Source organism: Alligator sinensis, unplaced genomic scaffold (genome assembly GCF_000455745.1).
Source record: "Alligator sinensis unplaced genomic scaffold, ASM45574v1 scaffold623_1, whole genome shotgun sequence".
NCBI lineage: Eukaryota > Metazoa > Chordata > Crocodylia > Alligatoridae > Alligator > Alligator sinensis.
In genome coordinates this window covers 71931-88580 of record NW_005842769.1, presented here as the reverse complement: position 1 = coordinate 88580, position 16650 = coordinate 71931, and the positions used below count along the sequence as shown (strand labels likewise).

The window sequence follows — 16650 nt, the reverse complement described above, 5'->3', positions numbered from 1 at the left end:
GGTGGCCTGGTGGGGCTCCCAGTGGCACGGGAGCCCCCAGGAAATACCAGGCCAGTTACCACCCCGGTGAAAGGGGGGTTGGGGTGCCTTAACCCCCAGCCCCCACAACCAGGTGGGTTACCCCTTGTTTGGAGGGCCTGGCGGGTGGACCCTTGGAGAGAGAGAAAAAGACCATACACTCAGGCCTGTCTGAACTTCCCCTGACTGGTCGATGCGGGGCCAGGATGGGAAGGGTCAAGGGGCCGGGGGCCCACCGTGAGGGACGCCCAAGAGCTGTGCGCCTGGGGTCCTGACTGGCTGGGAGGTGGGCCAGGGCTAGTGAGCCAAAGGTCCTGGCAGGGGGGGATCACACCTGAAGGGGAAGTGGTTCAGGGAGCTATGCTGCCCGGTATGAAGGCGGATGAGACTGCCTGAGGGGAGGAATCCAGGCGGGGTTCAATTAGGGTGATTCTGGGGCCCAGTATGGGGGCTGATGATTAGAGGAACATCTAGATGCCATCTGCAAGGCTTGGGCTGCCATGTAGGGGAGGAATGGAGCTGCAGATAGTGCCCCCTGGCATTGAGGCAGGAAATGGGCAGCCTCCTGCTTTATTAAGATCAATTAAACAATTAATTCCAACAAGGCATGGTGGGTGAGAAGGTGGGCAGTTAGCCTGGAAAGAGGTGGGCAGGCCACAATGAGATTGGCCCTGAGGAGGCCCCATTACAGACTATTATAACTTATACCTTTTAGTTCTGGTGGTCCTGTGCAGACTCTAATACTAATAACTTCCTTCTATCAAACACTTCCTCCACTATTCCTCATTTAAAAACAATGAATTCATACTTCTGAGAGTTGGGGGTGTCATTGAAAGTCTTCCTTTGGAAATTTCTTATTACATCTCTTTTGTTCTTTGTGCCTGGAAGCCTGAGTTGTAAGACATTGCTGCTGTGTCTGCAGTACTCTTACTGTTTGTGACTAGTTGGTTGCAGAGTGATTGCCAGATGGCTGGCAACTAAAAACAGCTGTGAATAAAATTAAACATCTGGAGTAGGGTTTTTTCACCTGTGAGTTTTACACTGCAATCACACAGAGTACAGAAAATAATTGCAGCTGAAATTATTGATAGGTCACATTGTGGTGTATCCTTCAACCTTTAAAATCCGCCTCCTAGTGTTTGAATTTATAAGCAGGAAAGCAAACTACTTGAGAAACATCCAAGATGCAACCCATAGGAAACTCACTTATAGAGGCTGCTTCTAAAGCTCAGTTATATTAATAATGGTAAAACTGGGAGACTCAAGAAAGACATGTTTTATTTAAAGTGTGAAATGCAAACCATGTCCCCTCCTAAATCCAGCCTATGCAACTAGGTACTCCTGGGAAGAGAGATGTTATTTGGGTCTAAAACTGACACATTTCTTGGGGTGCTTGCTTCTTTTTTTGCCTAATTAAAGATGCATTGAAATATCTGAAGAAGATATTTTACAACATGATGAGAGTAAAGCTAATAATTTGGTTGATGGTAGTCAAGCACTGGAAGAGGCTACCTTGAGAAACTGTGGAATCTCCATCCTTGGAAATTTTCCAAAGCAGACTGGACAGATGCTTGGCTGGATGGCTTAGTCAGGGATGATCCTGTCTCAAACAGACTGGACTAGACAACCTTGCGAGGCTTCTCTAGCCCTGCCAGGAGTATAGGGACGCAGCTGGGCACCAGGGCAAAGTGCGAACAGCAACCTACAGTTTGCAATCACAAACATGGCTGCCAGCAGCAGCTGCTTTTTTTTCCCCACCCTCCCACCAGGGGCAGTTGCCCCTATTGCTTTTGCCTCATTATTACACTACTGAGCCATTTTCCCTCTGCTATCACAGGCATTAACAACCAGCATTTCTTTACAAGTTGTCATGTGGCAGAATGTGAATTCTGTCTGAATACTGGTTTGTCTCTCTCCTATGAGAAAGTAGAGACCATAGTCCTAATTTAGTCCTAAATTGCCTTGGATGTGATAGAGCTATTTGCTTTAAGGTCTTCCCCTTATATAACTGCTATTTGAATCAAGTATAGAGTCATATGCATAATAAGGTTTCAGCGTGTTTCAGTCCCATGTCCATACTCAAACTGGGTTTTAATTGTGATAGAGCAATACATCCAGTAACCAGGTGGCTCAGTTCAGTAATTTTTGTAGGGCATGTGAGACCTTATTCTCTTATTTCATTCTTTTCAGTGCAGACTAAACAAAAGAGCAAAACAAAATTGAGCTTGTTTATATGGTCAAGCTCAATTTCATAGAGATGAGGCAGAAACTTTTGTTTATGAACTGAGATGCTGAGGGTATAGCCAAGTCTGTGGGGAAAGTTATTGACAGACCCTAAATTTCCTCTGAGGACACTACAGATATCTCCTACCCCCAGGATCTGGATTAACAATCCATCAAATTTCATTCCCAGTACGGAAGTATTTGCAGGAAAAGGTCTGAATTAGCAAGCAGCATTGAGCTTGAAGCTACGCTGGAAGGTCACTGCAGCGGAGAAACTGACATTTTCACTTTGGAATATTTGGCAATGACTTGACAACAGCATAGCTAATAACATACCCCATGCTGCTCTTATTTCCAAATTAGTGTGCGATAGCTCTAGTCAAATGGCATCTCATCAGATAAACATCTGAGCTAGCTAGGCTCATTCTAAAGTGCTTCTTTGATGGTGGAGTGCGCATTTCGTTTAGCAATACCACTGCTTATTGGGATCCGTTAGACTACCTCTACTTCTCATGTGTGCAACTTCAGCTGTTTGCCTAACGAACAAAAGAAATTATTTGTTCTTGATCACCTCTCAGACTGATATAACGCAGAAAAGCACAGCCCCCCCTAGGATATTATTTGGTGGTTTCTATGGCCAAATACAATTCTTTTCCCCCAGTTCTCTGGTCTGACTGAAATGTCTTTTGGCAATGGCAGTTCAGTCCCTAGAGGGCCCCACAGGATAAACAGTCCACATCAAAAAGCTACCACATGCATGTATTTGACAAGATAGCTTCTATTTGGAGAGTGCTCACAGTAAGTAGCATAGAAGCTAAATTACCTTCTATTCCTTTTGAGTGAGAAGCAAATCAATTTAGGGCAAGTCCCCCCTCCAGAATACATCCACTGGAAGTTATTAAAGGTTGTGTGAGCTTAGAGTTACTGTACCCTACATATAGGCAGAGCACACTATACTAATATAGTATATTACCTTCCTATACAATTATAAACAACTCTATTAAAAATCCATGCTATTTTTCTACTTCCTATTGAAAACCTTCAAATGAGATGCTCATGTCATATATTCAAGTAATCATTGTTCTGAAAGTATTTAACCTTTCCCTTATTTTTAAAAAGAGAACCAGTAGCAGTTTAACTGTTTCAAATGGTTTTTCTTTAATTAAGCCATTATAATGACTTAGGATTGTGTTTTTATTAAAAAACCCGAAAGCAGTAAGTAGCAGAAAATATTGTATGTGGTCTGAAATTGCTATTAAGGGTGGATCATAACATCTTATCTTCAAGCAGAGCCAAATTTTATACCTGGTCCCTAAACATACAACTGGTTAATAACCCTATTGTGAAGATGAAAGCGTAATGCCATATTAACTTACTGCACCACAAAACTTCTTGTTATAAAGTATATTTTTAATAGCCAAGCCTTAAATATAAAAAAAACCACTCAGTTTAATAAGTTTTTATTTCCAAACGAGTTTGCAAAAATATTCCATTACAGAACATGTAACAGGTGCAGTGTCCTAAGTATGCATCAGAACAGTGAAACCATGCATCCTTTAACATTAAATCAGTAGGCACTTAAACATAAAACAAAGTATAAATTAAATAAGCTAATCAATATCTCAATAATACACCTTCATCTGGGTTTTCTGCAATAAAAACACAGAAAGTGCATTGCAATAAAAATACAGTGGCATTGCATGCCTCCTAAACCCTGCAAAGAGACGTTTATACAGTTTACTGTGCACATCCTAAACACAGGTGGGAGCAGACAATATCAAGTTTATATCTGAAAGCAAACAGATTTAGTGATGGTAGATTTTTTTTAAAGAGACTTTTTTACAATAACAGTTGCAGAGCTTACACTATCAGCATTATTTGGTGTTATGTTCATGGAATGCAGTTATAACAGCTCAAAGGTGTGTCATAACTGCTATGATATTCACCTACAAAAGAAACAGAATAAAAATGAATTTAAATAATACTCATTTCTAGAATCTCCCTATTTTATTTACTGCACTTGACTTGAATCAGTCCATCAAATAAACTAACATGAAAATAGAAATGGTCCATAAAATCCTGCTAACTCCTTGACCTGCCCCAGTTGAGGTGATTGGCATCTGTCTTTTTTGCAACTGTCTGCGGGCATAATTAATATCACCAATATGCCTAGCTACCTGAAATGTACAATCAGTTAGCTGGCTTTCAAAAGAACAGATCCTGCAACTTGATCTCCCCCAGGTTCACTTCTGTCCCTGCACTTAAATGATTCAGTTTAAAAAGTGCTTAAGAAAAGACAGGGGGTATTTTTAAGGAACTCACCCATAATTTAGTGAAAGAGCTGAGAAGCCTGGCAGGCTGCTTCCTTACAGCCTTGCTGTGAGGAATCTGTCCCTGTCAGGCACTGAACTGAAGAAAAAGGATAAAAAGCCAGCAATCTTGTATTTAAGGAGAATATCCTTCCATAGTCATCAGTACTACTCATTCCTATGTCTTTTCTTCAGGATTCTATGAAATAATAGTTAGATTATTAAACACTTTCATCACTTCAAAAATAATTCTCTCTCTCACTGCAGAAAAACACCATTACCTTCCTCCAACATAAAGCATACTCAGCATATCTGCCATCACACTGCCAAAACTGCATAACATTTCCATGGTGGAAGAATGAGTTACCTATTACTTGACACCAGAGTGAGGAATCTGTTCCTATTGGGACTTAACTGAACCACCAGACTACAAAAAAGAAGCTCTAACATTTAAGCCAAAGAAATAGAGTTGTGCTGTATTAATCTTTATAGCCGGTGTTTGCCAACACATGTCACAAGGTAGCATCTTAGAATAGGAAATAGCTATGAGCGGTGTCATTTCTAGTAGCAAATGGTGACTTCATAAAAGGAGATCACTCAGTACAGTAAGAGCCTTCCTTGACAGGAGACCTGAAAATGAAAGAGACTGTGCTCAATCTACAGCTGAAGCATTGTAAATTCAAGTATTACCCGACCATGAACTCCTCAAGCTAAGAGCTGTCAACTTCAGACCTAAAGAGACTACTGCACAAGAATATAATGATGTGAAGCAAACATATGCCAGCAATCAGAGTCCTGAAAACCAAAGGAAGTTGATTTGGAAGGATGGATACACACACAGAATATGCCACAGGCTGGGTCCTGCAGACACTTATGCATGAGGGTAACCATATTCAAGTAAAGCCCCATTGAGCTCATGTTTACAACTGCACTCATGGGTTTCATGTTAATATTAGTGATAGAGCAGTGAGAGATCATCAAGTCAAAAACTGCTTTTAAAGAGTTGTACAAACATTAAGTGCTACAGAAGACCAGACCCTGCTAGAATGCTCCTTACGGGGAGTTCAGCAGAGGAACAAGACCTAAATGACAGTAATACCAGGCATGTTTACACATCCTTAAATAGGTGCATAGGCCTTTTCCCTTAACAGATTAAAACATTTTTAGGACCAGAAGAAGGGACTGCTAGAGCACCTAGTGAGACTTTTGTACCAAGGCTATAGAATTTCAATGTGACTGAATCATATAATTATTTCAAGCTTATTGTATAAACAAAAGGAGATGAGGGTGTCGGGTAATACTTAGCTTGGAGAAATATGATTAAATCCTCTGAACATTTTGGGGATGCTTATTTATGGATCTGGTTTGAGACCTTGGGGTTGAAGAGGCCTACTGAATAAGCCATTTTGTAGTTGCATATTCTATGCTGCCTGAAACAATGTACTGCTGCCAAACTGTGACATACTTAAAAACAATGTTTCTATTTATAGTTGTCATTTCTGGACCTACTGATGGTGGACAGTTTGCTAAACAAGATGCCTAGGTTGGCATAATGGTGACTTCTCCAAGTTTATAACCAAGCAATATCAGATCTGTTCTGATACTGGTTTGACAATCATACAAAATAACTGATGGATACTCAACTGAAATGTATAATAGTTAAATACTGAGTGGAAGTTGAAACTGATAAGCTTCCTTCAGCATTTGAGTCCTACTGGGAAACAAACCATTAAATGCAGAAAAACAGAGACAAAAGCAGACAAGAAGGATTTAAACTAACAATACTGCAAGTCGGTCATTAGCAAGGGCATTGTCAGCCTCGGCCTCCGAGGTGCACTTTGGGATTGTTAGCATGCTCCTAATAATGTTTTTATTTTTAGAAATCTAATATGCTTACTCTGCCAAAGTGACAAATGAAAGATATCATAGATGCAGCCCTGCTCAAAACATTGGCGCCTGATGGTCTGTGTCACTGTCTTGGGCACGTACTGTCATGACATCCATATCACCAGAGCTATGACCAGTGCAGATGACTGCTGGATGGATCATCATTTGATATGTTCCACCGTGTTCATTTGTATCACCCCAAAATGATGTAAACAAAAGAAGCAATCAAAGAAGAGGTTCAATATTGAGTGCTTTAAAGAGCCTGCTAAGAGCAATCATCTCCAGCAGTGCTTCAGTGAGAAACTCTGACCTCCCTGATGATCTCAACACTACTGATCTGCAGGGGGGTGTTCCCTGTTAATTAAGGGCCAGCCTGCACTCTTGCAGCTGTGGCTCCACACAGTCAGTTTAGCCTGCTATGTCCTCTTAAAGGGACAGGAGCCTCCTGCCTCCCCACTGTAATCCCCTCTCCTCCCTTTCCATTATACCGGAGTAACGGGATTTGGGTCTCTTGTTACACCTCCATCTCAACTGGAAGGACAGAAGAATGAATGCCGGCATTTTGACTCACGCCCACACCACCAGCACCGAAGCCAGGTTTAGGCTCTACCAGCTCCATTGGATGAGATGTGTCATAATGGTGCCTGGCAATAGGTTCTCAACTCGCAATGGTCACCATTCCAGAGGTGGGCAAAAGAAGAGACTCAAGAAGGCCAAGCTGAAGAAATACAATGTTGACCTCAATACCTGGGACACTCAAGCACTGAATTGTCCCTAATGATAAATGATGCATCAATTATTTTGAGCAAAATTACCTCACTATGGAGGCAGACAAGAGAGACAAAGGGAAAGAGCTGTAACCTGACATCACCAGGATCAAGCCCTTCCTCCCAGAACTTTTACCACAATCGAAGCGCATACTGCAGCCTTCTCAGTCATCTACGGGCTCACTGGCTGCATCTACATGAGATGCTGACAGCACAGTCGTTACTGTGCAGTCACTTAATACTTGTATAAACAAGTACTAAATGACTGTGCAGTAACCCACATTACTGTGCAGTAGCACCAATGAATGGCTTTTTTGTGATACTGACTGTGCAGTAGCCCAAGAACACTGTGCAGTTAGCATCTTGTGTAGATGTGGCCCCTGATAATTTCTTCTGGAAGACTCCTGATAACCATGGAGTCTTGCCATCACCATAAACTCTGCTTTCTCCCTTAGCATACTATAACATTTGAAAACCAACACGCATAAAAATGATTGCTGCAAATATTATGTAACAATAAGTGCAAGGCAATTTTTAACCTCCATTTCAGAGTATTTAATCAAAACTGCTTTTAGCTTAGACTTGTGTAAGTGTTATAAACATTTCACAGCCCAAATGCAAAATGTATTTATTCACTACTAACCAAGTGGTGATGAAACAATATTTTGCTCAGTTATTCACTACAGTGACTGCAATTTTTAAGTCTGAGTCAGCTAACTGGACTTAATTACATATAAACCTGAATAGTAGTTTCTACAAAATGTATACCAGTTAATGTGAAGAAACAGCCACAAAGTATGTTGCAGAAGGCCAAAGTAAAGTTAGCACATGACCTGTCTTACTATAAATTAGAAGCCAATACAAATAAAATCAATTCACACATTAACTTTGGGGCTGAGCATATTAAAAAAAAATTAAAATAGGTCATTAAAGTAAGACCTAGGCTACATATTTATACTATTGAGAATTAGAGATTTGTAGTTTGTGAGACCAATTTGGGACAATCCAATTGTATACTCTTCATGGCTAGGGACAGATATTACACACAAACTGGTTTAAGTGACCAGAAACTGGTTTAAACTTGTAACAGAACAGATGTTTAGTGTACATAAACCAGTCTGAAAATGGTTGAAACTGGTTTGAGATAAACCTGGTTGAATGTTATATCAGATTTAACTGATTTGGGTCAAACTGGTTTATGCAGTGTCTGTAGCCAGACCATTTCCTGGTTTAAGATAAACCAGATTCCCCCAGCATCCCAGCATACTCTTCACTGTGCACAGGTGTTAGTGATAAGGGTGCAAAGGACAACACTATAGGAGTGATTCTGATTATGTTCAGTGGAGATCCCTAGATGTCCTAACACTTATATTGGCTAACTAGAAGTCAGACAGTTGGAGGAAAAAAATTAAGAGGATGACAGATTGTGCAGTGGGTTTTCCTGGCTGACAGGCTTACCCTGTAGATCTGTCTGAGGGAGCTGTTCATACGATGCATTCATCTTTATTTCCATTACTATTTATGCAGACCGAGAGTGAATTATGGGTTTTGTAAACATCTCTCCCAGGCTGAGCTCTAACAGATGCAGTCAAGCAGGAAATGCAGCATAAAAGGAGTTTTACATGTCAGAGTGGGGATATGGAAAAGACAGAAACATGTTCACTAGGGCCCTTCCCACTCAAAAACACTCTGAAGGAATGTGTTGTGGTTCAGAAGGACAACAGATGTGGGGTCTGTGTGGAAGGTGGGGTCAGAGCGATGTGTTACATGACCTACTCTTATCCAGGATCACCCCTATGCATTTCACTAGGTTAAAGCTGGCATAAGCTGAGGATCCTGACTAAACACAGGTGTGTGTGTGTGTGTGTGTGTGTGTGTGTGTGTGTGTGTGAGATGTTCATGAGAATCTAGAATCCAGTGTTATGGGCTACAAGAAGGTTAAGTGCTCTGTTTCACACCTGGCTTCACTGCTTTTGGATATAGACTTGTAATAAACATGGGAATCACACATCTGTTTCACTAGACTCATTGAAGCTTATAGGCCATTCACATATTTGTGGGTGGCAGATTAGGGCCCTAAAGGAATCTTTTTTTTTATAGAATTTTGCAACAAATTGACCATTCTGCTGAGAAACAGCCAGGATTCTCATGGACAGAAAGGATGAGGCTTGCATTTTTATTGAACCTGATCCTTCTGTCATCCCCACTGAGATTAATAATAGTTCTGAATGTGGCTTGACCAGCAGGACTAGAACCACAATGATTAATGAATATTCGAAGGGGAAATATTTTATTATAATTAAAATTGCTCCTATGATCAGAATGAAAAATATCTGAACAGTGTGGACATATGCTTTAAAAAAGATGTTTCAAAAGAGCATTTTTATGTTCAATGCATTTAAATAGTCTTTTCCCAATACTCTGTTATTAGCTGTGCTCAGTGAATGGAATAGCTATTGTTCTTTAGTCTAATGTATAGTGTAGAATTAGCGTTACATGGGGGAAATGATTTTGAGTAAACAAAACACCCAGTGTTGACCTACGTTAACAAAATAAGGGAAAAATATCTCTTTGATTTGATCATTAAATACTCCCCAAGGGGTCACTGAGACTGCTGGTAACAGAAACTGGTTATTACATTTCTCTTTTCTATACTGAAACTTGTGAATATACAGCCTTCCTGTAAATCAAACATGTAGAAACAAGGGCCCAGCCCAACTCCCGTTAATGTCAACAGGCTTTGTTACCCCTTTTCTGGCTTCTACTTTTTAATTTATTAGCAGATTGAACTGTGTAATGGCCACAAGGAAAGAATTCTTTCAGCAAAGGATCTTCATGGGATGAGCTAAGTAACTATCCACACCCCTCTCCACTGCAGTGCATGGACCAGGAGATGGAGCCAGACACAGGAGGAGCTTTTGTGGTGATACTAGTAGAATCCCCCAGATGTCCTACCGTATTATGTTTTAGGCCAGATAACTGGACATCAGTCACCTGAAAAAATAAATGTAGAGATAAGTGAGAGTGTGCAATTATTTTTTTGGGGGGTTTTGGGTGTGTCAAGTCAGTGTCATCTACAGTCAGAGAAGCAGATTGGGGCCAAGGAGGAACATGGGCAAACAAAGAATGGCCACAGAGCTTTACCCTGACAGGATGCTGGGAGATATAGCATGGAAACTAACCCATTGTCCTCACAAGGAGTTGAACTGGACCCTGGAACAAACAAATAATGTTTAAAAAAAAAAATCTCTGATCTTTGATTTTGCAAACACATACGTACAATTTTAACCTTATGCAGCTGAGCAGTTTAAATCCTTGGGACTACCCACAGTGTAGAAATCAAAAAAATTCAAAATTAACACACTTGGTTCCAGTACAACTATGAAACTAGTAAAACTACCTCACTTCCTTACTGTGCTACATAAGTGCTGTTTCCTCATGTAGATAAGTGCTAAATGTTTGCAGGGTCAAACCCTTAGAAAAAGTTCATTGTTGAGGACAGCACATGCAACTAAATCCAACATTTTTTTCAATGTTATGTGAAGTTAACAAAAATAGCAATCTTTATGTCAAAATATCTCAGTATTGTAACAAATTAACAAACAAAACAGTATGACTGTCACATACTAGTGTCACTCTGAGATTGTGCTTTAACTTGAACCAATAATCAAGGGTTTTGAAAATGTTCTCAAATAATTTTATCTACATAAAATGTGACTGAAAATTGAAAAAGGTAACAATTGTTGTGTCAGAAATCATTTCCTTTCCCCTTAAATGTAAAATATTTCTGACTTATTCTAGTGCAGTTTAAGGCTCACAAAACAACATCAGATCAAATCCAACATCAAACTGCTGAGATATACACAAATTCTCTCCTTAGGAATCATCTCCCTGAAATTAAAACAATAAAATGTGTTACCATTGATTCTTGTGTATGATAATCAAACACCATATGTATTTAGAATAAGCCATTTTTAGGTATAATAATTTAACCTGCATTTATGTGTTCTGCTTCTCACATATGTGTTCAGCTGTATTTCAGAATGAACTCTCTCCCACACATTTGTTACATAGTATCATAGGCTCATAGACTTCTCTAGGAGTGAAATGGACTGATAATGAGTTACGTAATTCAAACATCTACTCCTTTTAGGGCAAGACACTTACTAGAATGTCTAGTAATTGGTATGTCTGACAGAACTGCCTAAACTACAGCTTGCCATCTCACTCAGAGATTACAAATCAGATATGAATTAAGCAGCATCAGCCTGATCAATATTTGGATGGTATACATCCACTGATACTCAAAAATAAGTGTGTTCCTATATCAAATATTTTAACATGTTTCTCCAAGAGAAATTAAATGTCTAGCAAGTGTTTCATTTCTCCTGCAGGTTTGTTCCATCTTTGTGCCAATCCCGGTTACAAGAAAATCCACCGTAAATACAATTTTGTTTCAGCTTACAAATCTGAAATACTGGGAGGCTTCCTAACTACATAAAAGCCACTTCTCTCCCTGTGGTTTGTTATCTCCAGTATATCACTGAGCTAGGATAACACTTGTGCGTGTTTTATCTTAGAGCCTGGATCTAGTTCCATTCAGTTCAACAGGATTGCTCATGAGCCAAAAGTTGAATTGCTATGTTAGTTGGGGACCCATATCAAGGAGGCAGTTCTGTCAAAATTGTTCACATCTATTTATTTTAATCCAGGTCCATAAGAAGTAAAGAACCTATATGGGCCTGAATGATGGGAGCCCAGAGTTGTTCCAATTTTTAGGCTGTGGTCTTATTATGGATAAGTCTGTACTCTATACCTTCTGCAGTTTGAGCAAGCTTGTCCTAGAGCATGGGAGTCCTAGGAGACTACAAATCCTATGTCTGTACACCACCAGTTTAAGCAACAGAGCCCCAGTTGCTGGCAGCTTTCATTATGAGCTAATGCAGCAACTGTATTAGCTGTTGTTTGGTGTAGTTTCATGTTCTCTGGCATGGACCCACCAATAGAGAGGGACAAGGAGTCACACACTTCTGAAAATCTTGCCATGTTTGCAAGCACCTACTTTTGGGTTAGATATGTAACTTTTAGCACCCTAGGTTACAACAGATAAGACTGCAAATCTTATGCTCCTTCAAGTCAGATCAAACCATACATTGCAACAGCAATAGCTGCTAAAATTGAAAGCCCCTGGAGAAGTTGCTACACAGTTTTTTCAGGCTTGTCTGGAAAATTATACTGCTTTTTGTCTTTCTGTCAAAAATAGCTGCCTTTGAACCACCTAACAGGAGTTGAAAAGCACAGGCCCGTTTTCTTCTGTATACAATCCCCACAGACCTGAATACCAAACTGAGGCTCAGCCAAAGGCATGTTCTGCACTAAACTTCCAGCTGGCCCAGCCTGTTTCCACACAGGCTATACTTGCATCCCCTATGCCCACGGTCTGACTCTTTGACTGGCACTAGATTCTGTTGTTCTGATCAACTCCTCCTCCTTCCCCTGCCCCGCCTCTGATTGGCAGCCCAGCTGTGCTGCTCTGTTTGGCTATTTGTCTTCCCTTCTAACTCTGCAGTGGCTCAGTCCTCCTTAGCCTCTGTCAACCCACCCCTCTGAGATGCAGCTTAAAGCTGCTGTGCCAGCTGTCACTCCAGCCTGCCTGCAGCCTCCCTGCTGTCTCTTTCCAGCAGGCAGACAGTATTTCCAGTGGAACAAGGCTTCTGGCCAATAGGGTTTTTGCCAGTCTCATTAATTTATAATTTCACAATTTTTCTTTAAACAGATTCTTCCTCCCGATATTTTTAAATATGAAAATGGGCCATGATTCCCCTTGAGCTTATATTTATTTGAAGCCAATAATATGCCCTTCAGGCTTACGGTGTTAAACTAATAAGCAAACAAGACTCTGTTCAAGTGCACAACCATACCAAAGATTATGTCATAATAAGATACAAAATAATTTATACCATTGTTTTCATTCAGTTTCAGGAGGCTGCTGGACACTCTCTCTTTCCTTTTTCCTTATCTGAAGTGAACCTGAGCAACTTTGCACTCTGGGGGGCACTGGCACAGCAAAGTGGTCAGATTGGCAGCAGCAGCTGCTATTTTTGTGCCCCTCTCCCCTGCTCCTCCAACCCAGTCAGTGCTCAGGTTTGATGCCCTGCTAGCACCCCTACTATTTTCAGCTACACTACTTTCTCTCTTTCTCTGTCTCTCTTATCTATACAGTATATATGCATACAGAGAGAGTGTATGTGTGTACATATACATTAATGCCCACTCAGAAGGACCTAGAGGTTATAGTGGACCATAAGCTGAATGTGTGCCAAAAAAAAAGTCAATAGCATCCTGGGTTGTATTAATAGGAATGTCACCTGCAAGTCAAAAGAAGTTATTCTTCTGCTTTATTTAGCATTCACCTGGAGTAGTGTGTCCAGCTCTGGGACACGCACTTAAAAAAGGATATGAAAAAAATATGAAAAGTTCCAGCAGAAAAAAATAGAGGCCAGGAAAGCATAACTTATGAGGAAAGGTTGAAAGAACTAGGGTTATTTAGTTTGGCAAAGAGAAGAGCGAGAGGGGATTTGCTAACAGTCTTCAAATACCTGAAGGGTGATTATAGAGAGGTCTTATGCCTGTGGCCATAGGAGGCAGGACTAGGAGAAATGGCCTTAAGCTGCAGAAGAGGAAATTTAGGTTGGAAATTAAGAGGAACTTTCTGACTATGGCAGTGGTCAAGTATTGGTAGAAGTTGTGGAAGCTCCATCCTTGGCAAGTTTCAAGAGCATGTTAGACAAATGCTTGACTTGGATGGCTTGGTCAAGGATGCTCTTGCCTTGAGCAGAGAGCTGGATTAGATAACCTCGTGAGGTCCCTTCCCCTCTACTTTCCTATGATCCTTTGAATTGCTGGAAGATGGTGTAATTCTATTGGAGTCAGTGGTTCCATGCCCAAATACACTACTTGAAGATTGCCTATTGTATGTAGGATGATTTTAAACTTTTCCTGAGCGAATTAAATGACAATGCAGACGTTAAACTTAGGGTAAACTGTCCTCCTAATTTAGGTTATTGCTAGGGTTTTTCTGACAAGAACTCAGTATTCCAGCTAGTAATTCCTTCTCTTCAAAGAGCCAGTTCAAACCCCCAGCTAGTTAGGGTGGAGCTTATGAGCCATCTCTGCCTAGGTGAATTCATCAGTAATGCTCTGGTTCTGTCACTGTTATTTTTAGTAAGTATCATGATAGAAGGGTAGGGAAAATAAAATCAATACTCACAGGAAGCTTATCTGGCATGTTTGCTGCATGCTCACAAAAGCTAAACAACAACTTGAGCATGTATATTTCCCTACCAAGAGCACTGCCTCCTGTGAATTATAGTTTAGAGACCTAATATCCCCATTTTTTTCATATAAACAAACCTCCCTGGCTGAACTACATCTCCCATAATTCTATGCATTCTGCCTTCTGGCTGAGTTTATTCTAAGAGTCAGAGTTCCTTCAAATTTGTGGTTTCCAAAACCTCAGGACTGCTGTGGCAGTCATAGCCTTCATGAGGTATTGGTTACCATCTCCCTCCAGGGATCCAACCCCTGCTAAAAGGGAATGGGATACAATTGTCAATGTCCATACAAGTCAGCAAAGCAGTTCTTATCTCCCATTAGCAGAGATGTTGGTCCACAGAGTGCACATTGAGGGCAAGGTTATTTCTGATGCTTCTACGTATGCTCAGTGTGGGAAGACAGTATAAGGAACCTCCCTCCCCACCTCTTCCCACTGCCCATGCATCAGGAGAGTCGCACAGACCCAATCCTTATGTTTACCAGAAAGTAGGAAAGTGAAAATATTTAATCTTTAAAAAGGCCATTTCCAATTAAAACATCCATTTAAAGCTTTCACACATCTCTAATAGTTTACAGTATTGTAAGCAGAATGAATTTTAATAAAAGTATTTCATTCCTTTGCCTTCGAAGGTTAGGGTTTTGTATTTTTAAAAAAATATATAGATCATTAACTAAAAATATTCAATCCTCGGGCACTGCCATTTATCCCTATGATTAGTGTTTGCAGCTTATTCAGCAAATTTGACCGCAGAAGCAGTTTTCAAACTGCCGAATACAGATTGCATTTAATTAACCCATACATATGCTTAAGCATTTTTGTGGCTACTGTGTGTTCTAGTCTGGATGAAAAATTTATAAGTGGCTGCCTGTTTACATTCTTAGCTGGTGTAGTTACTATAATTAAAATTATATGGTACAGTTACAGTGATTAATATTACATGAAGAGTAAGCACAGTGGAAACTGCAGGATGTAAATGGCTTAGCTACTAAGCATGTTAAGAAATCCATTATACATTTCTAACCATTTCCTATACACTGTAATTTTTACAGTAAAAAAGGAGAGCCCAGCAATAGATAAGTGTACATGCTCACGTGTATACTCCTCCTCAGTCTAGAATCATATTACATAAAGTTATGTGTAAGAAGTGATTCTCATTTTGTTTTATTCTTTTGAACACTGAGAAAGCTGAAGCAGAACATTTGCAAGTCTGGTTTGGCCTAGCAGCCTGAAAGTTTAAAAGTAGCAATTTAGGAATAAACTGGGAAATATATATTTGAAAGCATGTTTTCTAAATAGCATCAAAAACTATTTTGAAATGCATTTCACAGTCTAGGCAGTAGAAAAGTTGCTTATTATCTTCTGTACCTAGATTGCTGGGCTGAGTCTACAGCAGTTTTTCTTTATACAACTTGAAAGATATACTAGTATATTCTATCAGTCTAATTAAAATACTGTATTTTATTATACAGGGTCTTATTATTATAATTCATTTAATGTCTCATTTCCTAAAAATTCTATTTCTGTGGAAAATGAACCTGATTAAGATACTCTGAGCTGGGGATTTTGATTTAGTTGAAAAATAAATCTACATCCATGTAGGTAGGTCTTGTTTGGACAACAGATCAGATGAATCTTGGAATTAAACATCATCTTTTCATAGGCATCTGTAGCTTGCATTCAGGAAATTGGCTCAAGGACTGGGCCAGATTTTATGCTGAGGCTTTTAGATAAATGCATCACAGGAGAACCGGGGCAGAGGTTACTTTATGGGCGGCTCCCAGGCCTATATCATAGCGATTCATAGAAAAGCGCCTTGAGTTAGACCAGGGTGGGTAATTATTTTCGCTGAAGGGCTGCTTAATGAGTTTGGTAAGCTGTTGAGGGCTGTGTAGGTAGTCCTGCCCCTTGACAGTTGCCACCTACCCAGTCACCATCTCAGGACTAGAAGTTCCTTCCCTAACCCTTGACCTTTGCCACTGGAAGTCCCTCCACTTGCCCCACAGAAATATTCCTTTTGGGAGGGGAGGGTTGCCCCCCCAACACTTGGGGGGAACCAGAAACCTCCCCCCCCCCCCCCCCCAACACTCCAAAAAAAAAAAAACTACCAAAC

At 40.3% G+C, this 16650-nt stretch overlaps 1 protein-coding gene across 1 annotated transcript in view; it reads right to left on the bottom strand.

Annotated features, from left to right (window-relative positions):
* Positions 1-3685: 3685 nt before the first annotated feature.
* ST8SIA6 (ST8 alpha-N-acetyl-neuraminide alpha-2,8-sialyltransferase 6) overlaps positions 3686-16650 on the bottom strand; it is a gene marked incomplete at its 5' end in the record, with an annotated part of 65782 nt that continues 52817 nt past the window's right edge. Inside the window, 2 exons of the mRNA XM_025216808.1 lie at positions 3686-4187; positions 4564-4749. The remainder of the gene's footprint in view (positions 4188-4563; positions 4750-16650) is intronic.